Raw genomic sequence first — 26,797 nt, 5'->3', positions numbered from 1 at the left:
CCCAGGCTACCCGCACCCCTGCTTGAGGAGGAAACTCACCAGAGATCACATCACCCTGCCCCTCTCCAGTATCAAGAAATATTCAAATCTAGTTCCCAGCTTGTATCTTCCTTTTTGGTCTCGATGGAGAAGGCAGAGAGATAGTGATGGCTTTCCTCTATTTGAGGACTAGACACGCTTTCAGGGAGAGATGACAAACATTTGGGTACCTCTTCTATGTGAGATGGCCCAAAATGGCAACCGTAAGCCCTGGAGGAAGGAATAATCAGGCACCGGGAAATGTGTCTTCTGCTTCCTCTCCTCTGGCCTTGGGTGAAAAGACATGGTCTGCTCATGTGGTTTTCTCCCAAGCAAGGGCATAGTTGCCTCTCTAACATCCTCTGGCACAATTGCAGATCGGTGTCTTGAAGTCCTGGGGCATGGAACTGAAAAACACCACAGAGGACAACTTATACATGCCACAAGATTTTTTATTTGGCATCCCTCAATGAACCTTATTCCTAGCCTGCTCTTATGGAGCCCATGGTAGGTTCCCACCACACAGGGAGGAATTCAGATATCGCCCATCCTTGGAGTAGAAACCAAACTGGTTCTCGGTGCCAGAGTGGGGCAGGAGATTCTCCTTTGCCTTGGCCTAGGACCTCTAACTGGAGTGTAGCTATTCCCTTTCCAGGTTGAAAAATGCCTGGGATGAACTACAGTGGCAATGTCCATTCCCTTCTGAAGAAATTCCACCTTCTCTTGTAGCAGTATGATCTAGCCCTATGGTCAGACAAGATATCTCACAGCCACCCAAAACTGGCAAAATTCTCAAAGTCTAAATCAGTCAGTCTTATGCAGTGTTACCCATGGTCATCTTTCTAGATAAATGTAAAGACCTCTGCTTAGTGCCAAGATCATAATTCCCAAATTGTAGCCATTACCATTGATTGTCATTGTGATGATGATGATGATGACGATGGTAACTGCTACACCACATCCTGGTTTTAGGCATTATGTACCTGCCTTTGCCATTCGTATCTCTTTTCCCTTCTATGCACCTAGCCTTTTAAATTCCAGAATGCTACAAGGCCTATTATGGCCATGTTACAATGCTCTGGGACTTATTTTCCACATTTATAGAGAGTGTTAGAATATATACATTTTAAAGTCCCCTGCTGTGTTAGCATTCTGCATTTCCAAGATTAATTTGCATGCAACTTAAATTTTTACCTATTTAAAGAGGAAAATTTTCCATTCACCTTGGTGACTGGGAGTCCTGTTACTTCCTTGACTGATATAATAGACTCTGCAGATGCACTGCAAGTATATAAGCATCAAGCAAATATATATTTCTAATGAATTATTTACATTGTGTGTAAGCTTTAGTGCAACTGGTTTTGTTGAAATGGAATTACAAGTCAAAAATCAGTGCTAGACAAAGAGGAAAATCTTTCTCCACTTCCAGTTAGTTGGAGAAAAATATTACTGGGGGAAAGTGGAGGTTTTAAGGACTTTTGCCTGAAGGGAGGAGAGGAGGCCTGAAGGTATTTCGGCAAAGAGAGAGAAAGAAACTAATCTATTCATAGGGCATGGAATAAAAGAAAAATTAAAATGGAGAGAAAGAAGAGGAGATTTTGTTTACTTGGGTGGGCTCTGTGCAGGCTCTGTGCAAAACAAAGCAAAAGCCTAGGGCTCTTCCTGTTTCACTTACAGGCCAGGTGGAGCCTGTGTTAATGCCCAAGAGTATTACGCACTTCATTAAGGAAGTAGACAAGAAACATTATGAGAATAATAATATCAATGAGACGTAAGTATAGCCAATATTTATAGAGTGCTTACTATATGTCAGGTCTTGAATAGAGTGCTTTATACATATGACCTTGTTTAATCATCCCAACATGTGGATGTAAAAGGTAACAGTATCACCCCCCCTTTACACGCAAACACACTGAAGTGTACAGCTGTCAACAATTTGCCCAAGGTCATGCAACTATTAAACGTTAGAGCTGGGATTCAAATTAAGGTTTGTCTAAAACTTCAAAGTGCTATACTAATTCTGATGCACTAAAATTCTTTGATTTTCATTTTAGTTCAATTCATTGATTCTGATGTACTACATTGATTCTGATGTACTAAAATAAATACTTAAATAAATAAATAATCCAAATGTCCAGAAACAAACTAAGCTCTAAGGATATATTGTATTAGCTGAGCTCTTTGGTTGAGGTGAGCCTAGCTCATAAGCTTGAAATGTTCCCTCTTCAGAACATGGGCCATTTACACCCTCCAGACTTTCTAGAGAGTCAACCCATTTTCTCAGAAGTTGACTGCATTTCCTTTCCTGTCTAAGAATTGTAATTGGGATAACTTCATCACTGGTAGCTAAACCTTTGGAGTCACATGAATATAAAGAAATGTTATGACCCAGTGTGGTGACTCACACCTGTAATTCCAGCACTTTGGGAGGCCAAGGCAGGAGGATCACTTGAGCCTAGGAGCTTGAGGTTATAGTGAGCTATGATCACGCCACTGCACTCCAGCCTGGATGATAGAGAAGGACCCTATTTTGTATAAAAAAAAAAATTGATGTGTGATTTTCAGAAGAGGAAAGGTTATCTTTTTATATTTCCTCCCTCTCTCCCTTTCTTTCTTCCTTGCCAGTCTAAATAAAATCTGCCATTTGCCTCTCATGTTCCCCAAAGTCTTGCCTTTTGGAAGAAAAAAATGCCTATCAAGTTTTACCCCAAAAGATATTGGAAGGCAAGTTTCAAGCCACCAAACCTGATATTATTTCCTGTGAAATAATTGCTATTAATTGGGCATTTTTATGCATTGAACATTGTACTTAGCAGGTACATTATTTCACAACACCTTTGTGGGTTGATGCTGTTATTACCCCTAGTTTAAGTGCTATTATTATTTCTAGTTTAAAAGACAATACACTGAAGTTTAGAGAGGACAAGTCACTTGCCCAAGATCACACAGCTAGTAAGTGGTAGAAGGAGGACTGAGCCTAAGCCACCTAATCCAAAGACAGTGCACTTAATTATAACACCGTATTGCATGTTACCAGTAAGAGAGCCAGTCCTGACAGACCCATAGGAGACATGGACAGTGATCTACCACTGGGTTTCTATTCAATGTTTAATTCTTTGTTTAATTCTCTTTGTTTAATTCTCCCATCCATCCATCCAAAAATATTTATCATGTACAAGCCATTTATCTTCACTTTAAATAAGCAGAGAAATCAACTGCTTGGAGTTTCACATCCTCTTAATATTCCATGATGTTTCTAAAAAGGATGGAACTGGCCGGGTGCAGTGGCTCACACCTGTAATCACAGCACTTTGGGAGGCCGAGGTGGGTGGATCACCCGAGGTCAGGAGTTGGAGACCAGTCTGATCAACATGGTGAAACCCCATCTCTACTAAAAATATAAAATTAACTGGGTGTGGTGGCATGTGCCTGTAATCCCAGCTACTCGGGAGGCTGAGGCAGGAGAATCACTTGAACTCAGGAGGCTGAGATTGTAGTAAGCCATGATCACGCCACTTAAAAAAAAAAAAAAAAGGATGGAACTGAAGAAAAGGATGAGCTGAAAGAGAAGAGTTGAAAGTCTTGTTTCTCCAAATAATTAAGGTAGTGTGTGGGCATAAGCGGCACAGATTTAAGGGGCTGGGCAGAGCGTTAAAGGTAGGGTCAGAATGATGCGTCTCTTATTCTGATTCTTGGCACTTTCTTATAATGGGGACAGAAAACATGATATGAGTCACTCAGTTTGCCCCACTTCCTTTCTGCGGTAGGAGGCAGGCCCAACAGATTTCCCTATACAAAATCTTGCTTCTAAGGACTCCTTCTGCTTGGAATATATCCAACAATATTCTGTATCTACTATATGCCAGGCTTTGAATAATAGAGCCTCTATCCTGAAGCAGTGCTCAGTACATAATAATTTCTGAATGTGTTAGAATGCAGTGGTTTCAACACTGAATTCATCACAATTGCCTGCAAGTTTCATAGTCATTATTTTATTTTATTTTTTTGAGAATCTGCAGAACAAAGTGATTAGCAGATTCTGAAGCCCAACTACATGGGTTCAAATCCCAACACTGCATGGCCTTAGTCAAGTTACTTTGCTTCTCTGGGTTTCAGTTTTCACATCATTAAGGATGATAATAATAGTTCCTAATACATCGGCTAAAATGAGGACTTAGAGAGTTAATATTATATATAAAACACTTAAATGAAGGGTCTGCCACGTAGTAAGTGCTATAGATTATCAGCTACAATTATTATTAAAAGTATAAATCACAAAACTCCACTCAGATGAATTCGATAAGAATCTTTCAAGTTGGGACCCAAGATCCTGATCTTGTCGGTTTTCCATACGATTCTGCCTCTGAGTCTGGGTTTAGACCCCTGATATAAAGTGTGCAGCAAAATACTCCAAATGGGAATCTGTATCCTAGGTCTCTTTCTCTTTTTAGCCAAATTGCTTTTTCTCCTTTATGTCTTATTGGAAATCTCACTTATTCTGAATATCCTTTTCTTGTCTGGATTCTATTGCGGCCCCCTCTTAAGATGTGATGATAATCAGGGACTACTACTCAGAAACTTCAGCTGATTAAGTCTTTCCTATGCATGTGATCCGTCTTCCCCAGTTGTTTGCAGTTTGGTTGGCTCTGTGAGGTTTTAAATCCTCTAGTGTAGATCCACACCTATAGTGTTGCACACAGTCAGAGCTCAGTAACTATCAAGTTTGGTAATGATCCATACTCACAGTTTAGGCAGGCATACTGATTATATCTGCTGCAATTATTACAAGGGCCCCATTCAGCTGATGGGAGTACATTTCTTGATACCTGCCATGATACATAAGTAACTATTTTATTTTTATGAATCTTAAAAATATAAAACCCAGGAGGAAAAAAAATCACATAGTGAATAAAATATGTATTTGGGTTTATTTGTCTGTTAAATATCGAGGGCTCACTGTTTATGTGATGTTGACCACACAGCCTAAGAGTAACAGAATCAGGAGAGGTTTCTAAGCAAAGGAAGTTAAGTGTTTAAGCATGTCTGCAGATAACTACATACCCAGTGACTCCAAGATGAAGGACAATAACTTTGGAAGATACAAATTGGGCTTCCTGGTCAACTACAATCTTCCTAAGGCTATCTATAGGTTGTACCTCTCCTGTTCCAACCATTGATTCTGAAGTTGGCTGCCATCCTGATTTGTCAAAGGAGTTGACAAAAGACCTGTGCTGGGCCAAGCAGAGACCCCTCCTGGGAGTTCATGAATTGAAGCTGCAGATGAGGATCATCTAGGTCAAGCTTGTCCAACCCGCAGCCCAGGACAGCTTTGAATGTGGCCTAACACAAATTTGTAAACTTTCTTAAAATATTATGAGATATTTTTGTGATTTTTTTCTTTATTTTTAGCTCATCAGCTATCATTAGTGTTAGTGTATTTTATGTGTGGCCCAAAACAATTCTTCTTCCAGTGTGGCCTAGAGAAGCCAAAAGATTGGAACCCCCGATCTAGATCTTCTTTAGGCCATAGCCAGCTTCATGTGGTTGGTAGCTCAGAGAATACATACAGTAGGCAGAGAGATACATTGATGAGAGGCAGTAAAAGGGATGAGTTGCAGCAGCGTTTGGAGCTCTGGTTTTACTTCTAGCCTTACTCCAAACCCATCCTCTCTGCAGTGTAGTATGTGAAACGACTGCTTTCTCTTTTTCCTTATGTTAATATAAGTTGGTTTCATTTGAACACTATAAAGTTATGACTTGGTAGAATAAAATTAAGGTTAACGTTGAGACCCTCCAAAACTTTCTTCTATGAATATAGCTGTATAAATACGATGCTTCTCAACTTATGGAGGGGTTATGTCCTGATAAACCCATTGTAAGTTGAAAGTGTTGTAAGCAGAAAATGTATTTAATACACCTAACCTACCAAACATCTTGGCTTAGCCTAGCCTAACTTAACATTCTCAGAACACTTATATTAGCATACAGCTGGGCAAAATCATCTAACACAAAGCCTATTTTTAATAACATGTTGGATATCTTATATAACTTATTGAATATTTGACTGGAAAGGAAAAACCGTGATTCTATGGGTACTCAAAGTATAGTTTCCCCTGAATGTGTCTTGCTTTTGCACCATCATAAAGTTGAAAAATAGTTAAGTGGAACTATCATAAATCTGGGACTGTCTTTCTACATTTTTTTGGGTCTAAATAGTGTCACACTGTTAGCTCACAGCAAAGAAGAGGCCAACTAACATCCCAGACATTTTTCAAATAAATTGCTGTCAAGTAATAACGCGGCCTTTTTGCAATGGGCATTTAATTCTTTCAACTAAATGCAAGATTTTATCTTTATCTTTCTTAAATTCCATCTTCTTAGTTATGGCCCAGTATTCTCACTTATGAAAAGTTTGAACACTGATTTTTGTCATTTATCATAACATCTCTCCCTTCTGAGTTTGTGTCATCTACAAATTTGATATACATGTGTTTTATATTTTCATTCATGTCTACAAGTTATACATGTTTATAATGTTCAAAAAAATGAGCGTTTTTGATCTTGCAATTTCCCTTCTAGGCATGTGTCATTTCACATCTGCATAAAAAGACATGCTGAAGGATGTTCCTTGCAGAATGGTTATAGAGAAAAATGGGAATAACCACGATATAAAGTAACAGGTAAATAGATACATATAGTATACTTATAAAATGAACTATATTGCTGTAAGTAAAAGAAATGAACTGGAATGCTAAGTAGGAACACTGGCTCTTAAAACACATTGATGACAAAAGCAATGTGCAGAGTGATATATACAATGCAATATGATATTATAGCAAAAATGTTATACGACAAAATGTTAAGAATGGTTGATTCTGAGTGGTATGAGCTTATGTCATTATTGTCTTATGCTTTTGATTATCTGTGGTTTTTAGTGTCTCATTGAGCTAGCTAGGACTTGCAGTATGATGCTGAATAAGAGTGGTATGAAGGGATTTTTAAAAATTTTATTGTGGTAAGAACACAACAATTTTGAAGTATACAGTACAATATTGTCAACTATAAGCACAATGTTATACAGCAGATCTTTAGAACTTATTCACCTTACGTAACTGAAACTTTATACCTGTTGAGCAATTCCCCATTTCCCTCTTCTTGAAGACCCTGGAAACCACTATTCTATTTTGTCCTTCTGTAAGTCTTACTATTTTAGGTACTTCATGTAAGTGGAATCACATAGTATTTGCTGTTCCATGACTAGCCTTTTTCACTTAACATAATGCCCATAAGTTTCATCTGTATTGCGCAAATGACAGGATTGCCTTTTTCTAAGGCTGAATAATATGTATGGATATCATGTCACATTTTCTTTATCTGTTAATCTGTTTGATAAACAATTACGTTGTTTCCACATCTTGGCTATCGTGAGTAATGTTGCAATGGACATGGGAGTGCAGATATCTCTTTGAGATCCTGATTTCAATTCCTTTAGACAAATATGCAGAAGTAGAATTGCTGGATCGTATGATTGTTCTATTTTTAATTTTTTGAAGAAATTCCATACTGTGTTCCATAATGGCTGCCCCATTTTACATTCCCACCAACAGTGTGCAAGGGTTCCAATTTCCCCACATCCTTGACAGTACTTGTTATCTTTTATTTTTATATAGTGGCCATCCTAACAAGTATGAGATAATATCTCACAGTGGTTTGATTTGGGTTCCCCTGATGATTAGTGATGTTGAACATACTTTCACATACCTGTTGGCCATTTGTATTTTTTTAAATTCCAAAATATAATATTGGGCCCTCCAATAGCAGCATCCATCAACCTGCTTAATAAACTTATCAAGAAAGCAAATGAATTTGGTTTGATGTAAGTTTTGCAGAGACTGGCTAGAATGCTCCCAGACACCATTCTTCTTCTTGGGCATAGAGAAGGATTATGTTTTGCAACATTCCTTGCAGTTTAGTCTGGGCTATGTGACTAGATGCCGCTCTATGGAATGTAAACAGACGTGATGGAAGCCACTTTGAGACCTGGTCATCTAACTCCCTGCACAATCTTCCATGCTCTCTCCTCTCTTTCATGATGACTGTGGAGGCCAAGGGATGAAAACAGTTACCATTCAGAAGATGGCTGTCCAGGGCATCGGCTTCACTGCGTCAGAATATGATGTAAACAGCTGCTAAACCTCAACTGTGTTGAGTCACTGAGAACCAGGGAATTACGTTTTAGTGGTTAGCGCTGCTTATTCTTCTGATGTACTGGCTCTTGTACAGAGATTTATTGAGATTTATTGAGAGTAGTATTAAAATATTAAAGGAAAATAAAAACAGATAACTTTCCACTGTCTTAAATCAGCTTTTAACATGATTCCCTTTTCACTTTCTGTTATAATCTGCAGACACATTTTAAGAGAGTTGTAATTAATCTGTTGCAAAATAATTGAAATAATTAATCCCTAGGGACAGGATTTTTGAGTAAATCTTTCTTCCTTCTTTTGAGAGTTATCTTAAAATACATTTTTGAGGTGGAAATCTATTTAACATTTTTCAAAATAATTATATCAATTTGTAATAACATCAACAGTTTTCCTGCAGCATTACAAGCATTAGCTTTCAATAATTTTATTTTTTTAAATGAAAATGGGGGTGGGCTCAGTTTCTTATGCCTGTAATCCCAATGCTTTGGGAGGCCAAGATGAGAGGATCACTTGAGCTCAGGAGTTTGAGACCAGCCTGGGCAACATAGGAAGACAAAAAATAAAAAGTAAAAAAAAAATTAGCCAGACATGGTGTCATGTGTCTGTAGTAGTCCCAGCTATTTGGGAGGCTGAGGCAGGAGGATGACTTGAACCCAGGAGTTTGAGGCTGCAGTGAGCTATGATCATACCCTTCCACTCCAGTCTGGGCGATAGAGGGATGCTCTGTCTCAAAAAGAAAAAAAGAAAGAAAAACAGTTTTACTTTTCTGTATATAAGAGTACTGCAATCTTATTTGAAAACCGTAGACAGTCCAAAAAGATTTAAAGAAGAAAGAAAAATCATCCATACTGCCATTATCCAGTACCCAATGATGACATTTTGGTGTGGAGTCCTCAGTTAGTATGTATTTGCACAAATACACTCACGCACACACACAAATAAGTTAATTTTAACTGCTCTCTAAAATATCTTAGCAATAAATTATGAACATTTTTATTGCCAACAAATACAGATCTATGCCATCGTTTCAAATATGGGCTGTTCTGTTATCCTCTGCAAACCAACACAGGAACAGAAAACCAAACACCGCATGTTTTCACTTATAAGTGGGAGCAGAATGATGAGAACACATGGACACTTTGGGGATAACAAAACACAGTGGGGCCTGTCAGAAGGATGTGGGAGAGGGAGAGCATCAGGAAGAATAGCTAATGGTTGCTGGACTTAATACTTACGTCGTGGGTTGACCTATGCAGCAAACCACCATGGCACATGTTTACCTATGTAACAAACCTGTGCATCCTGCACATGTACCCCCAGAACTTAAAACAAAAATTGAAGAAAAAAAATATGGATTGTCCAATTTGTTAGCTACCAGCCAATGTGGCTATTTAAATTAAATTAAAATTAAATCAAATACCTTAAAAATTCAGTTTCTTCAGTCATGCCAGCCACATTTCAAATGTTCAATAACCACATGTGATTAGTGGCTACTGTATTGCATAATACAACACAGACATAGAACATTTCCATTAGTGTGGAAAGATCTGTTGGACAGTGATGTTATAAAGGTACAAAGATTTGCACAGGTTTATTGAACAAATTCTCTACTCTTAGACATTAGATTTCCTTCAGTTTTTTTTTTTAATTACTCTAAGAAACACTTCAATGAACATTTTTGTAGCAATCCTTGGGCTATAAAAGCTCTGTGATTCTTTCTAAACTGTGAGGTAGGGCCTAACTTCAACATGATGATACATGATCCTTTAGTTTTGCCCAAGCTTTTGCCACAATTATTTCCCAATCGTTTTTTCTTTGACTATGCTGCCTCACCGTTAAAATCATTTGGATATCTCGACTTGTCATGTTTCAGCTGTTGCTTCATCTGCCTATTTTATCATTACTGTCTCTAGGTCTATACAGCAATTATTGTCCAAAACACTCTACTGTTTTCTGGAAGTAAGTTTTTGAAAACATTTTCTTTTTTACCTTTTACTTCTGTATCAGTCAGTATAAGCTACAGTGTGCTGCAGTAATAAATAACCTTGACTTCTTAGTGGCTTAATATAATAAAGCTTTTTTTCCTCACTCACGCTTTAGCTATTGATTGGGGCTCTGCTTCAAGTTATCTTCACTTCAGCATACAAGCTGATGGGGCTGCCACCATGTAGAAGGTTGCTATGATTGAGAAAGAAATCACTTGATGAATTCACACACCAACTTTTTTTTTTTTGGAGACGAAGCTTCACTCTTGTTGCCCAGGCTGGAGTGCAATGGTGTGATCTTGGCTCACTACAACCTCCGCCTCCTGGGTTCGAGCAATTCTCCTGCCTCAGCCTCCTGAGTAGCTGGAACCACAGGTGTGTGCCACCATGCTGGGCTAATTCTAATTTTTGTATTTTTAGTAGAGACGGAGTTTCACCATGTTGGTCAGGCTGGTCTTGAACTCCTGAACTCAGATGATTTAGCTCCCAGAAGTTAAACTATGACTTTAATTCCCATTTTAATGATCAAAACAAGTTACACCATCCTGCCTAACTTAAAGGAGACAGAAAGTACATGTGTCTGGAAGACTAGCCAGAAATATTTGATTTAAAAAAGCATTAATGATGTATCCAAAGTTTATTGTCTTTATTAATTGCAATTTTTTTGCTTAGACATAATAAAATAGGGACAATGATAGCAATACCTAACATTTACCATGTGGATATTTGGGAAAGTATTTTACATACTGATTTAATCTTTGTGATGATGACCCTTATTTTATAAATGAGGCATAGAAAGGTTAATTATCTTACCTAAAGTTGCATGGCTAGTAAATGGTAGAGCTGGGATTCTGATTCTAGATGCTGCATGCTTAAATAGTCCCCCCTTACTCTGTGATGTCTTTTTAGATCCATACTGGTGCTTTTCTCCTTATTCATCTCTGTGAGAAGTTCTATTCAGGCTTGCTATTTGTTCCTAAATAATGCAAATAGGTAATCTTTCTTCTCTAGTTATTTGGGTACCACTGGGCTCCTCCCCATAGAAAGTAAGTGGAGGGATGGATGAGGCAACATCATATGAGCAAATATGTCTTCATTCAAACCTAAAAAATGATAGAAATGCTTCTTGAGCCATGGGCATTGAAAACCTGGGTACTTGGCATAATTTTTCTCTGTTGAAACTTCTGCAGAAGGGGTGGCCTCACTGAGCTGGAGGTGTATCCAGTCACTTGGGGAAGGTCTTTCCAGACCTGTATTGAGCCTCAGGCTTAGGGCAAAGAAACACTGCTAGAAGTAATTCATTTATGAGAAAAAGTCTTTGGCCTATGGGTTTCCTGATTGATGTGGCTAGAAGTGTATTCTCCCAAACACCTGCCTTTCCTTCTGTTATTTATATTTGATCAATCCTCATCTCTCCAACAGGATGCCTAGACCTTACAGAAATTCCACCCCACACCCCACACCCCACACCAGCCCATATTCAACTGACTACCTCCACTAGTAAGTTGCCACATATGTGAAAAATGGCTAGGAGTGGCTCGTTACTTTCTCTTCTCTTTGACACCAGAGCTGTGGATTGTCTCCAAGCATAGGGAGAAGGACTCCACATATGGCCGTCTGTCATCTGCTTTTGACCTGCTGATGAATTTCACCATAGTTTCCTTCTCTCCTTTCTTGCAACTGCCATTGAGGGAAGGTTGTTATTCTTTTTTACAGTTGGTATTGAAACTGGTAGAAATTCCTCACTTTGTGCTTGACATGTGGTTGGCACCATTCCTGGTTCACGGCTGATGTCCTACCCCCACCCCATCTCCCTCCACTTTGGTAATTTCAGCCGTTTTCCTGGAGGGGAGCAGAGACTACGTTTATGTTGTCATTCTTCCTGTAAGTCTGGTTTTTATTTTTTCAAGCTTTTTTTTTTAAACTTAGCAGATGTTAAAAAGTTGCTTAAATTTGCATTTCTTGATTACATGTTAGTTGGAACATTTTCCCAGACATTTGTTTCCTATTTGTATTTTCTCTTGTGTAAATTTTGTTTGTTTGAGACATGATCACTTAGTTATTGGAATCCTAAGGGTAATTTCTAAAAATATAGGTATGTGTTCTGAGGTTATTAAGGAATTGTTCTTTTCTGTCATTTTTGATGCACATATTTTCTTATTTGGTTATATTTCTTTTTTATTTTATGTACATTTTATAATGGCTTCTCTAATATGTGATCACTCTCTAGAATTATTTTCTTTCCTAATCCATTTACCTAGTATTGCCTGTCTTTTCCTTCTAGAATATAGGCTTCTTGGCAGCATGGACCCTGGATATCCTGTTCACCAGTAATTCTCTAATACCTAGAATAGTACCTGCTACAGAGTAGTTGCTTAATAAATATTTATTATATAAAATGTATATTTGATTACTCAAACTCTCCAAAGTGATCATCTCTTCTTAATGGTATAAATGTTTAATCTGTGTCTTCTGGATTTATTTGACTAATTAAAACACTTAAGATTCTCGGAATTTACTGAAACATATCTATGTTATTTTCTCTTGTTACTATTATCTTAACCCCATATATCATATGGTATTTCCTACTTCCATTTTTTATAGCAGTATCTTTTAAATCACATGTTAAATTATCCTGTTCCCTGGATTGAGTTTCTTAATTTTGAAATATTACCATATGGGTTCCATTATTACTGCTTTAAAAAGTTTTAAAACAGATCTCATAAGTCTAATTTCTCTTCATAGCTATTTTAAGAATATTCATTAATAATGCTACACATATACTTTCAAGCTAATTTTAGAATTGTTTGGGGGGTCTTTACTGATGGCTCCTCATAATCACCATCATCTTTTCTAGATGTTCAGAAAACAGCTAATTGTTAATTTGGTATAGATGAACATCAAACTTATCTATTTGTCATTTCTAATATCCAACTTACCTTCCCCACTTCTAATATTCTCAGTAATATTTTCCTATCTCTATACTTTTGAAGCCTCTTTCATTTTTCATAATTCCTTGAATGTTAGCAATCATGCTGAGATTATACCTGTGAGTTTCTTTAGTATGCCAGAATGCAATTCTCTTTGTATTATTGATTAAAACTTATTAAACGAATGAGCTACTCTTTAAACTCTGTCCTCACTGAAATCTGGAGTTGCAGTTTTTACCCCATTTGTATTCTGCCTTTCTACTTTAAAAACTTAAACCATAGTTAAACCAGTAAACAAACTCATCGTCTTTTATATAATCTATGTAGCCATTTATTCACTGTCTGCAGTCATTCAATCAGAGAAGTACTTGTTTTCCAGGTTCCATACTAGGCTCTGGGCTTATGGTGATGAGCACAGTGGGCACTGTCTTTGTCCTGTGTAGCTTAAACTTTGAAGTCTTCTTTTCTTTCTTCAGTCTCAAAAATAACTGGAAGAAGGGATAAAGAGGGATAAAGGCGTTGCTCATCTTTTGATTTCTAACCAAAACCATGGAATTTTGAGAGACACATTTCAGTTTTTTCCCCCAACTTTGTCATTTTTCCACAGTTAATCATCAAAAGTGAGTAGCAATTTGTGGGCTTGCTGAGTCTTGTCAGACTCTTTGCCACATCCTGGATGTATGTTTCAAGACCACAAACCCACCCAGTTGCCCAGCCAGGTCTGAGCCCATTAGACTTTACAAACTACCTTGATGAGTTTCTTCCTTTTTGAGGAACTAGCATCATTCCTTCCTAAAGTATGATCTTTTAAATTATTAGCAGTCAGCATAAAATGGTCCTATGTCATCAGAAGGTTTGACATTTCTTTGCCAGAAGGCACTCTGCTGTGCTTTCTCTACCCATCTTTCCTCCAGCGTTACCTTCTCGTCTTCTAATTCTTACCATTCATTTCTCTATTCCTTACCAGTGGAACCTGCTTGATTGCTTTCTGATTGCATTCTTTCTACTATCTCATTGTAAAATTTATCATCCTTTCTTATAGGGTAATTTGGCAGAGTGTTTTTCAGTTCTTTCATTCATTTTCTTTTCTAACAGGTTGTATACGCAGCAAAAGCAGTTAAGTCTTCAACAGAACCTTTGAAAGTTGCTAAAATAATTTTTTTATATTCATAATTTTAATGAGCAGATTAACTCACAACTTCAAATGCCCATCCTACCTCTTCTTTTCCCCAAGAAACTTTGTAAAGCTTGCAAATAGAATTGGAAAGAATCAAGTTGTTTGTCATGCAAATTATAAAATTGAGAGATACAAATATGGACCAGACTTCTGTAATACGTAGGCCCTGATATTAGGAATCTTAAGGAGATACTTAACTACCTAAAAGCAGATAATGATATACTAGATAAGAAGGGATAGGATAAAGGAAGTGCAGAATGCAATGCAAATGTATAGGAGAATCAACAAATCTGGATTAGGTATATTGGAAAAGACTTCCAGGGAGGAAATGACTTCACATCTGAGATCTGAGAGTGAAAACATCATGAGCCAGTCAAAAAGGCGATAGAGATGGGTCTAACTGATGATCCTGGCAGAGGGAACAAGATAATACAGATATTTTATATCATCAAGGTATGTTAACTTTAGCCTTCTATTTTATCATAAATTAATTGAATCAGAGAGCCATCGAAAATCCACTGTCTTTATCCATCTCCACTGGAATTATATTGCCCTATAGATTAAAATGCTCTAATAGCAAAGGCCCTCTTCTCCCTAGGCGGTGTTTGGCTGGGCACTGACAATGTTGGCCCTGGTGACTTCCTTTTTTTGCTTGTTTTCATAATTGAATGACTTATGTACCAACTTATGTATCTCTTTCTTTACCCCCAATCCCAAGACTGACATAATCTAAAAACTACAATTATACATTCAGATAGGTTCCTGCAACCTTCTTTTGGCCTAGAAACCATCCTGTCTCCATCAAGGGTCTCTATATACATGTGTTCTGACCTGTAGTTTCTATTTTGCATACTGAGTCATAGAAGGCAATTTATTTTTCTGTTTCTAGGAGTCACCTAATTGCGACTCTCCAACTTACGGTATTGCTAACTTATTGTTTGCTTTCTTTTCTGTAGACAGAAAAGAGCACAAATTTAATTTGGAATCAAATTGATCTTCTGCCCAAAAGGCTGCTAACAATGGATGTTGCCAATCATTGGAAATGTTAAAGCATCATTTGGGGATTATCTATCAGAAATGGTATATATGTGATTCGAGCAGTACAAGGGAAGTTGACTCTGTTGTGCAAAGATCCTTCACACCCTAGACTCCTTCATTTTTATTTATTTATTTATTTTTTTTGGAGATGGAGTCTTGCTCTGTCACCCAGGCTGGAGTGCAGTGGCATGATCTCGGCTCACTGCAACCTCTGCCTCCCAGGTTCAAGCAATTCTCCTGCCCCAGCCTTTTGAGTAGTTGGGATTATGGGCATCCGCCACCACACCAGCCTAATTTTTTTTTTTTTTTTTTTTTTTTTTTTAAGACAGACTCTTGCTCTCTTGCCCAGGCTGGAGTGCAGTGGCATGATCTCAGTTCACTGCAACCTCTGCCTCCTGGGTTCAAGCAACGCATTGTCCTGCTTCAGCCTCCCAAGTAGCTGGGATTACAGGCACTTGCCACCACACCTGGCTAAGTTTTGTAGTTTTAGTAGAGAGGGGGTTTCACCATATTGGCCAGACTAGTCTCGAACTCTTGACCTCAGGTGATCCGCCTGCCTCGGCCTCCCAAAGTGCTGGGATTACAGGTATGAGCCATCGTGCCCAGCCCCTAGGCTTCTTCTTAAAACTAGCAGAGATAGAGATAGTCATCAGCAGATAAATGTGAGGGATAGAAGACTACAAATAGGGTGCAGTGTATACTGCTCAGGTGATGGGTGCACCAAAATCTCACAAATCACCACTAAAGGACTTGCTTATGTAACCAAACACCATCTGTTCTGCAATAATCTATGGAAGTTAAAAAAAAAAAAGACCCTCACAAAACCTAAAAAAAAAAAGAAATATTCTTAAAAAAAATAAAAAGAATATACAGGTAGCTAATGTCAGAACCAAGGATTAGTTTTACAGAGAGGCTCTGTTTTTTTTCTTAATAAAAACTTATATTGTGAATAGTGCTGAAAGAAAAATACATGTGCTTATGTCTTTATAGTAGAATGATTTATAATCTCTTGGGTATATACCCAGTAATGGGATTGCTGGGTCATATGGTATTTCTGGTTCTAGATCCTTGAGGAATTGCCACACTGTCTTCCACGATGGTTGAACTAATTTACTCTCCCACCAACACTGTAAAAGCATTCCTATTTCTCCACATCCTCTCCAGCATCTGTTGTTTCCTGACTTTTTAATGATCACCATTCTAACTGGCATGAGATGGTATCTCATTGTGGTTTTGACTTGCATTTCTCAAATGACCAGTGATGATAAGCTTTTTTTCATATGTTTGTTGGCCGCATGATGTCTTATTTTGAGAAGTGTCTGTTCATATCATTTGCCCACTTTTTGATGGGGTTGTTTTTTTCTTGTAAATTCATTTAAGTTCCTTGTAGACTCTGGATATTAGACTTTTGTCAGATGGATAGATTGCAAAATTTTTTTTCCCATTCTGTAGGTTGCCTGTTCACTCTGATGGTAGTTTATTTTGCTGTGCAGAAGCTCTTTAGTTTAATTAAATTCCACAACTCAAATGCCCATCAATGATAGACTGGATAAAGAAAATGTGGCACATATACACCATGGAATATCATGCAGCCTCAAAAAATGATGAGTTCATGTCTTTTGCAGGGAAATGGATGAAGCTGGAAACCATCAATCTCAGTAAAGTAACACAGGAACAGAAAACCAAATACTGCATGTTCTCACTCATAAGTGGGAGTTGAACAATGAGGACACATGGACACAGGGAGGGGAACATCACACACTGGGGCCTATAAGGGGGTGGGAGGCTAGGCGAGGGATTGCATTAGCAGAGATACCTAATGTAAATGACGGGTTGATAGGTGCAGGAAACCACCATGGCACATGTATACGTATGTAACAAACCTGCACGTTCTGCACATGTATCCCAGAACTTAAGGTATAATAATAAAAGAAAAAGAAAAACAATTCTAAATATATACATTGATATAGTGTGTATAAAGAGAAAAATGAAAAAACAAACAAAAAGAAGATAAATGTAAAGTTTATAAAGCCCAAATGACATACCATCTTGTAAATAAAGGTGCAAATGTCAAGAGTAAAAGCTCTTGAGGGCTATTGTTCTCATTGTATGGGGAGTGGGGGGGAGCTATCTTGATGAGACTCTTGGCTGAATAATACTCCCGAAAACTTACGTCATTCTGCACTTTTAAAGTCTTAGATGACCTTTCTGGCCTGTAGAAATTAGTGGAGAAAATTTTAATGATACCCAGATCTGTTGACATTTTACATATTGAACTTTCTTGGAGAAATCAGGGGACAATGTGCCATTTTATAAAGTTTCAGGTCTACTTCTTTTCTCTTACTGTTACAGCTTCTCATCATACACTTTTTTTTCCTCTTTGCTTTTTTCTAATTTTTTCTATAAATGGAAATGCTTTAGGAAATGTCATTCTTGTGAGTTTTGGTCAATGTTTCAGGGTTTGTCATTTTTATTAGTCATCAGATGGCTCAGTGTCATTTATGTCAATACATGAGAGTAACTGACCGAGAAAGTTCATTGACTGATAATGTTGATCATTCATACACACACACTTAGACCTCTCTGCAGTAATGTTTTTAGAAGAAAGCTCTCCTTAACTCTCATTTTCAGTCCCTGAGAAGTAACTTGCTCTGGCAGAGTTACATGACCTTTGACCTCCCTGCATGAGGGAAATGAAGAGTGACTTGTATGTGGGTAAACATGTAATAATCCTTTGGTTATGAACTCATCTAGAGTTGACTGGCCAGTGTTTGTGCAATAGTTACACAAGGCCTCAAACACTGTGGGTGTATTGAGAGGTATCTGGGAGATGTACTTTAAATTACCAAGAAGTAATTTGATCTGAATAAGGCAACTCCAAGGAGAGCTCATTATGTTTTACCAAAATGCAATTGCAAACTGTAATTGGATTTCTTTTTAAGATGAACAGCAAACCCAGGAAAGTGGTGCATTTATCATTTTTGTCAATTCCTTTCTAGAACTGGAACACTAGGGATGATGGCATACAGTGTCATCCCCTTAGGAACAGAGAATATACCATAACTCAGATAAGGCAGGCAGATATTGCTACCACTCTTCTGTACACAGCAGCCATTAATGGGTTTTTGAGCAAATAAGGCATTATTCAGTGGACACTTTTAGAAGGCTAATCTGGGATCAGTGTTTAGAGAAGATTAGGGGTCAGAAAAAAAATAGAGGAAGATAGACTATGAGATTGTTGTAGTAGTCCAAACTTATAATGTTGGGGGTTTGGACCCAGGTCAGGAAGATGTGGGTATGAGTAATAATTCAATGCAAGTGCACCCACAGACCTTAATAACTAGTTGCATATTGGAGATGGTGTGCAATGGAAATAATCCTGGTCTAAGCATCAGGAAGAAGGGAATTTTCAAGATAAGGTGGAGGCTTAGTTTTCTATTTTGTAAAATGAAAGAATTGAACTAGAATGATCTCTAATTCCTTTCCAGGACTAACATTTTAAGATACAAAGATTTTAAGTCATTACAAGTTTGCCCTCCATTCCCTATAGGGAGGTCTCACATCAGGAAACAACAAAAGGTTCAGCTCCTATTTGATGTCTCCCTGACTTCTCACTGACAGCCAAGCACCCCAAATAGATGCCTGGCTAACTGAGGTCCTCAGTTTTACAACCATATTACCCTTTCTGATCTTTCTCTAGAGCCAAAAATTGTCTGTCTTAGATGTACTTATGTTGGTGGATTGTGTCTCATAAACTAACTTGTAGTAGGGGATAAAATAGCCTATAATGGTTACAGCATTTTTTTTCTAGGAGATAATAATATTTTATCTTTGTATAGTCAGTCCAATTTTTAGAAATATTCACATTTCATTTAGATTTTTCAGGAACACTGTAAGGCATATAGACATTGGTGGTATCCTTATGCATTTTTCACAGATGAAGAAACTGAGACTTGGAACAATTAAGTAGTTTGTACAAGATCACACAGCCAGTAAGTGGCAAAGACAGCATGGGATACAAGCTTTCTGACTCCAAGTCCAACGCACTTTCCTCTATATTAGCATAATTGTGAACATTTTAAGTCCCTGGGCAAGAATATAGAGGAAGTACTTTCAGGCCAGGGGCATTTGAAACCATGCAAAGATCACCGTTTGGCCTGTTTTTCTACTTCCAAGCACAGTCCCTGCAACCATCTCAATACTCTGCCTGGTAACCCAGAGCAATAATGGTCATAATTACACTTTCTCTCTGCCCATCCCAAAGAACATTTAGTATATTAATGTTGTTAATTAATCTTCATGACATCCTAGCAAATGAAGCAGATTGCAAGTCGGAAGTCCCACTTGGCTGACTGGGAAGCTGAGGTAGAAGGCAAGGTTACAGAACTGCCTCAAGGTGAGAATAAATCAGCTGGGTTGCTGAGCCAAGAATAGCCTTTTCACAGTGAAAGCTTAAAACTCTATTGGGGAGGGGCTCTCACTATTCTCCTTAGAAGATTACTGTTCAGTCACTAGAAAAAAAAATTGCCACTTTAAAGCCAAGATTTTCTTTTCTTTATTATTTCTTAATGCTTTTGAATTTGCTGTATCTCTTTCTTTGGGGTTCCCACATTTTTGCAATTGAGGTAGTTCAATCTTTCTCTCTTCTGGGAAAACATGCCTGATTTTTCTGCAGATGACAATCTTCTGTACCCCCTTAGTGTCACCTCCCCATTGTCTTCTCTGAGAATGGGTTACACCAATTTTTAACGGGCTCTCAGGAATTTGTCTCATTGGTCTTTCTTTCCCTTACTCAGGGATGTAGAATGGAGCCTTGGCTTTACAGCATACATTTCTACATTGGAAAAGCATTTGTTTCCAATGTTGTATTTTAATGTTTTACTGCATCAGAGAAAAGATGGAGTGACTTCATCTCTCTGTGTTAAAAATGATGACTATGTCCACAACCACGTGGTCAGTCCACATTCTGTGTGGTTTCTGTGGTTACTGCAGCACTTGGGGATCAAGCTGGTGTACCAACGACTGATTACCCTGTGGCAAAGCTGAAGAGGAGAGTGTTGTTTCTCTGTGGCAGGGAGTCCGGTTACACTGGAGGAAAGGGGATGGGATTCCTGTAGGCTGACAGGAAGACTGTAGTTATCTGTGGGAAAAGGAATGATTATGTTGCTCTGTTGTTGGGAAATGTGGTTGCCTTTAACCTTGAGCCTGACCAAAGAATCCTGTAATGATTTACTTTGACACTGTATTTACACCCCCTACAATAATTAACCATCTTTCAAACATCACGAGGAAGTGGGTTATCAAAATAATATTACTCTGACGGTAAAAGTATCTTAAAAGCCTAAGCCACGGAGTTCAGCAAAGACAAAAAGGCCAAACAAAGCCCACACCAAAACATTACCAAAATATTTACTGGGCCTCTTTTCAAAATCATTTTCTGTGACCTTTTTCAAAAAGCTTCATGTGATACAGACAGGTAGTAGAGGCATGGGAAAGAGCCCAAGTTGTTTTTCTGCTCATCTGTTTGCTCAATATTTATCTTCTGTGATTTGGGACAGACCAAATGGTACAAAGAAAGATGAAAATGCTGATAGAGTTCTAGCAGCTTCAAGGGTGGGGAAGGTAAATAGATACTATACATGATGCTGCCGCCTTTCCTGAGTTCACCGCACACATCAAGAATGGATCACATCCCTCTTCCCTGCTGAGCCTGTCCTCAGTTTCACAGTCTTTCTCATCAAGGCACTAAACATAGCAACGACCAAGTTATAGGACTTGGTTCTCCAGTTGAAAACCTTTTATAGTGTCTCTGTTTTAGAGATGTTTTAGTCCATTCTCATGCTGCTTTAAAGATACTACCTGAGACTGGCTAATTTAGAAAGAGGTTTAATTGACTCACAGTCCTACATGGCTGGGGAGACCTCAGGAAACTTACAATGATGGCAGAAGGTGAAAGGGAAGCAAGGGACATCTTATATGGCAGCAGGAGAGAAAGACAGAACGAAGGGGAAGGGTGACACATGTACAAAACAACCAGATCTCTTGAGAATTATATCACTAGAACAGCAAGGGAGAAGTCACAATTTGAGATGAGATTTGGGTGGGAACACAGAGCCAAACCATATCATAGAGCAAGCTGATTAGCTCTGCTTTTCTCCAGAATAAAACCAAAGGTACAGAGAAACATAGTGTGGGTGGTGAGTATGTTGGGTTGGTGTTAATGTAGTTAAGATATTTTCCAAGAGATCTGGGTGAATCCAAATTCTGGGACTATGATAGAATTATCTCCAAATTTAGGACACTTAAAAATACTGCATCATTAACAAAACAAATGCCATTAAAAACATGATTGTTTTACCTTTTGAATTAAAAGTTTGATAATACAAAGTCTGGAGAGGGTTTATGGACATGTATCTCATATATCTTGGGAAAGAATTAAGGGATATCATACTTTTGGAGAGCAATTTAGGAATATTTAAAAAATTAAATTCATAAACCATTAGTTCAAGTAATTCTACTTCTACAAATGTGTTTCCACAAGTATTTAAGGATACCCTTAAAGTTCTAAGGATATTTATTGCAGCATTGATTGCAAAAATAAATAATACAATTGATGTGTCTCTTGATAAAATACTATGCAGACAGAAGAATGGGGCGTAGGTACAAATGTAGTAGGAGACATCGTTTCTTGTTTTTGTTTGTTTATTTGTTTGTTTGTTTTAAGACAGGGTCTTGCCCTCTTGCCCAGGCTGGAATGAAGTGGCACAATCAATCACAGCTCACTGCAGCCTCAACTTCCCACACTGAAGTGATCCTCCTGCCTCAGCCTCCTGAGTAGCTGGGACCACAAATGCATGCCATTACACCTGCCTAATTTTTTATTTTTAGTAGAGATGAGGTCTCACTGTGTTTCCCAGGCTGGACTCAAACTCCCGGGCCCAAGCGAACCTCCTGCCTCAGCCCCACAAAATGCTAGGATTACAGGCATGAGCCACTGCACCTGGCTGATATTGTTTCTTTACAATTATTTAATTCCTTCCCATCCTTGCCATGCTTCCCTGCCCCCATTGACTTCATTCTTGGCCATATAAAATGCCTTGACCATGGGATAAGAATGGGTGTGATATTTGCCACATTCTAAAATTTGACTGCCACCCGGCACAGTGGCTCATGCCTGTAATTCCAGCACTTTGGGAGGCTGAGGTAGGAAGATTTCTTGAGACCAGGAGTTTGAGACCAGCCTGGGAAACATGGAAAAAGCTTGTCTCTACAAAAAAAATACAAAAATTAGCTGGGCATGGTTGCACATGCCTGTGGTCCCAGCTACTTGGGAGGCTGAGGTGGGAGGATCATTTGAGCCTAGGAGGCAGAGGTTGCAGTCAGTCAAGATTGTGCCCTTGCACTCCAGCCTAGACAATAGGGTGAGACCCTGTCTCAAAAAAATAAAATAAAATAAAAGATTGCCTACCTTGGCTGAGACCCTTTGTTCCAGCCCTCTATCACATGGGCATAATGTCACACTGTGGCTACTTTGTCAGCTTAGATTCCAAAATGAGAAAAATGAGTTGGGCAGAACTTACCAGGGCAGAGCCATATGAGCCCAGCTAAACCAAACCCACAGAACAACAGATGCACTGCAACTCTCATGTGACATAAGCAATAAATAAATACTTATTGTGAGGCACTGAGATTTTAAGGTTGTTTATTGCATAACATTACTGTAGGAAAACCTGACTGATAGGTCTAATTTACAGAAAATGTCAGGAGGATGTTAACTGAAAAATGCAAATCCCATGACAACATTGTCAATAAGGTTGGCATTAAAAAAACTGTTTATCCATCCATCCATCTTTGCTTGTATTTGTATAGAAAATATCTGAAAAGATATATAGAAAACCGAACAGGCCGGGCGTGGTGGCTCATGCCTGTAATCCCAGCACTTTGGGAGGCCAAGGAGGGCAGATCCCAAGGTCAGGAGATCGAGACCATCCTGGCTAACATGATGAAACCCTGTCTCTACTAAAAATACAAAAAATTAGCCAGGCGTGGTGGCAGGTGCCTGTAGTCCCAGCTACTTGGGAGGCTGAGGCAGGAGAATGGCGTGAACCTGGGAGGCAGAGATTGCAGTGAGCTGAGATTGTGCCACTGCACTCCAGCCTAGGTGACAGAGCAAGACTCTGTCTCAAAAAAAAAAAAAATTATAGAAAGATATATAGTAAACTGTCAACAAATGGAATTTTGGGGAGTGGTTGGGTGCAGGAGGGATAGAGAGAAGACAGACTTGGTATTTAATTAATTTTCTTTACTGTTTAAATTTTTCATAACGATGTGTTATTTTTAAGAATAAAATACTAAGAAAAGTCTCATTTTAGTGTTTGCTAGCTTGAATATTTGTTCTAATTTTGATGATTGATTTTTATTTTATTATTATACCTTTAAAGTACTGTGAGTCCTAGTAGAAACAAAAATCTATAAGCAATGCCAAGGCTCTGATAAACAAAACACAGACAAGTTCTTTATTCATTCTGTAGAGACATAACCCAAGACTTAACTCCAGAGACTGTTCCCAAATGCTGAGGAAGTAGGAGGAGAATGAGGCGAGGTGGCAATGATGAGTTCCTGCCTCAGTTTACCTTCCTGAGTCAACAGGACAAAGACAAAAACTGAGAAATTTGAATGCTGGGTGGCAAATAGTCTCTTTCTCTCTCTCAAGGCCAATATTGACTTTTCCTCCAGGAAAACCAGAAATCATATTCATAGAGTGTTGAAATTATTGACTGATTGATTGAAATGGCATCTTGCTCTGTTGCCCAAGCTACAGTGGAGTGGCACAATCGTAGCTCATTGCAGCCCTGATCTCCTTGGCTCAGAACAACTTCCTGCCTCAGCCTTCCAAGTAGCTGGGACTATAGGTGCAAGCCACCACACCAGGCTAATTTTTTTTAGTTTTTGTAGAGATGGGGTCTTGCTATGTTGTCCACGCTGGTCTCAAACTCCTGGGCTCAAGTGACCCTCTTCTTTTGGCCCCCCAAAGTGCTGGGATTACAGGTGTAAGCTGCTGTGCCCAGCCAACATATTTACAATTTAAAAAGTAATCAAAAAGTCTGATCCTATGCAAAATGGTATTGGGGCTCAGAAATCGATACCCCAAAATGTCGTGCTTTGACCTGCTGAAATGAAGTCTCTAGGTATTTTGGGCCTCCACCCCCGCCATCCTGCCTCTCAGTCTTCTGTCTCTCCCAAAACAAAGGATAAAATTGTTATCTGAAGTTCCTAGATAAAAGTCCAGAACCCCCAAAGAAGAAATTTTGAACAATTACTTTTGGTCTCTTGGCGTTTCCATTAAATGAACTCACTTCACAGGAAGAAAGACTGTCTATCAACACACCTGAACAAATATTTTTGTCACAGCCATTATCTGCTCTGTGGGTCCAACAAGCTTTGTTCCAGGACATTGTATGTTCTTTAAGCCATTGAATTCCCTTAAAAATCATTTACTGTCCCCCTAAAATTATCCACACTTCCCATGTTTCTTGCCCCCTAGAATAAAAGTATATAACCCCATTCTTTCGTGGGGCAGTCACTCTGTGATTCTCCCCCATGTACGCTAATAAATTTGTATTCTATTTCTTCTATGAATCTGCCTTTGATTAGTTGATTTTCAGTGTACCTTCAGATGGTGAAGGCGGGGAGTTTTCCATTAGCCCCCACACTGGTTTCTGTTGTACCCCAAGCCAAGAAAACCAGTGTTTTCTTTGTCCTATTAACTTGTGATTCCTATGATGGCAAAACAATGATCTCTTTTTCCCTTGAGTCTGTTGTCCCTACTCTTCCCTCTCCAGGTAATATCTCTTCCCTGACCCTGCCTTTCGCCTCATTAATTTCTGGTTAACTCGGGTCTCAGATGTCACCTCATCCAGACACCTGTTCCCCAAGGCCAGATAGCTGCCCTTCTGTATTGCTCCAGAGTGATTGTGTCTATCACAAATGTGTGGAACTATCATGCTCCACTGTTAATGCCCATTTATTTGCTTTTCTTGCCCACTAGACTGTAAATGCTTTAAGATCTGGCACTGTGGCTTATTTATGTTCACATCCTTGTACTTCATCCTGTGTAAATAGGTGCTCAATAAATATTTGTTGAATCAATGAATAAAGTGTGCTGATTTGATAAGTATCTGTACTTAGATTTTAATGTCCCTTCTTTTAGAAATTTTTGCCTTTAAAAGCAAAGTGAATAAATTTTAGAAGATTTTTCGATTAACAGGCTGGTGGGGGACCTATTTTTGCCAGGGAAGTTTCCTGATGTATAGGGTGACTGAGTGTCTTGATTTATCTGGGACTCAGGGGTTACTTGGGATGTGGGACTTTCAATGCTTACATGAGGACCGTTCTGAGCAAATTGGGATGGTTGGTCACTCTACTTTGAGGTCAATCACAAAAAACCACTAGTCCTTGTTGTACAGAAATCAAGACAAATGGTATCATCCTCTTCTCACTGAAAACAATACCACAGTTAACATGGTATTGTCAATATTTCCATTTCTTCCACCTCTCAGGGAACCATCACATCTTCATTTATAACTCATGTAGTTTCTCAATGAAAAAATTAAAGGTATTGATTAAAATCTTCTATCCTTTTCTGCTGTGTCCATGAAAGATTGTCAATCAACATGAGGAACTTATTAAGTGCATACTGTGCAATACTTAAAGGGCAGGGACTATGGCTGTTTTTATAGTGATAGGAATAGTACGGAAGGAATACTGCTTTCTAATCAGAGACTTTCATGCCAATAGTGGTGATGAGAGAGAGAAAGGTTTCAAGACTGTTTAGCATACTGAGTTACAAGTGATTCATTCTGTCTAGCAGTCAAGAACCTCTATGTAAACATAACTCAAAGAGTCCTCCAAGGAATGTATATGCTAAAACCATACAACAAGCTCTTGTCTTTGTCAAGTCTGCAGGTTTCTACCAGAAGTCAAACTGCTTCCTTCCAAAGGGGAAAGGGTTGGATAAGACCAGCTGGCGGGTACATATGTGAAATGCAGGGATTTCCAAATCCCAGTGCTGTCAGGAAATCAGCTCTCTGGCCAGCAGCTGCACTCCAGCTGTGACAGAGCAGAAAGGGCTCTCCCAGAAGACAGCTTAGCGCTAACCAGATCCCTGCCCCGACAGCTCAGCCTCCAACACCAAAGTCTTCTCTGGAAGCATAGATGACACCAAAAGACAAGAGCGTTCTCCAGACTGTGGCTTGGTGAATGCATTGACCTCTCCAGTCTTTCTCTTTTCTCTGTGCTTTTCAGAAGAGCCAGAAAGAGAACATCAGTGCAAACAAAGGAATGCCTTGACCATTCATCCAGTCAGCAAATATTTACTGAGCACCTACTCTCAGCCATGTGTTCTCCATAGGAGTGGGAACAGAGCAGGCAGCTGAATCTGTG

At 38.7% G+C, this 26,797-nt stretch overlaps 1 long non-coding RNA gene across 2 annotated transcripts in view; it reads left to right on the top strand.

Annotated features, from left to right (window-relative positions):
- LOC107972062 (uncharacterized) overlaps window positions 1-8,394 on the top strand; it is a 33,829-nt gene extending 25,435 nt beyond the window's left edge. For both annotated transcript variants that reach the window (XR_010159660.1, XR_001720567.3), the window contains 2 exons: window positions 6,598-6,698; window positions 8,123-8,394. This is a non-coding gene — a long non-coding RNA (uncharacterized LOC107972062). The remainder of the gene's footprint in view (window positions 1-6,597; window positions 6,699-8,122) is intronic.
- The last annotated feature ends 18,403 nt before the right edge of the window (window positions 8,395-26,797 follow it).

This window comes from Pan troglodytes, chromosome 7, assembly GCF_028858775.2.
Source record: "Pan troglodytes isolate AG18354 chromosome 7, NHGRI_mPanTro3-v2.0_pri, whole genome shotgun sequence".
Taxonomy (NCBI): Eukaryota; Metazoa; Chordata; class Mammalia; order Primates; family Hominidae; genus Pan; species Pan troglodytes.
Note: the sequence above shows the minus strand (reverse complement) of the source record. Positions and strands in the feature narration are given on the sequence as shown.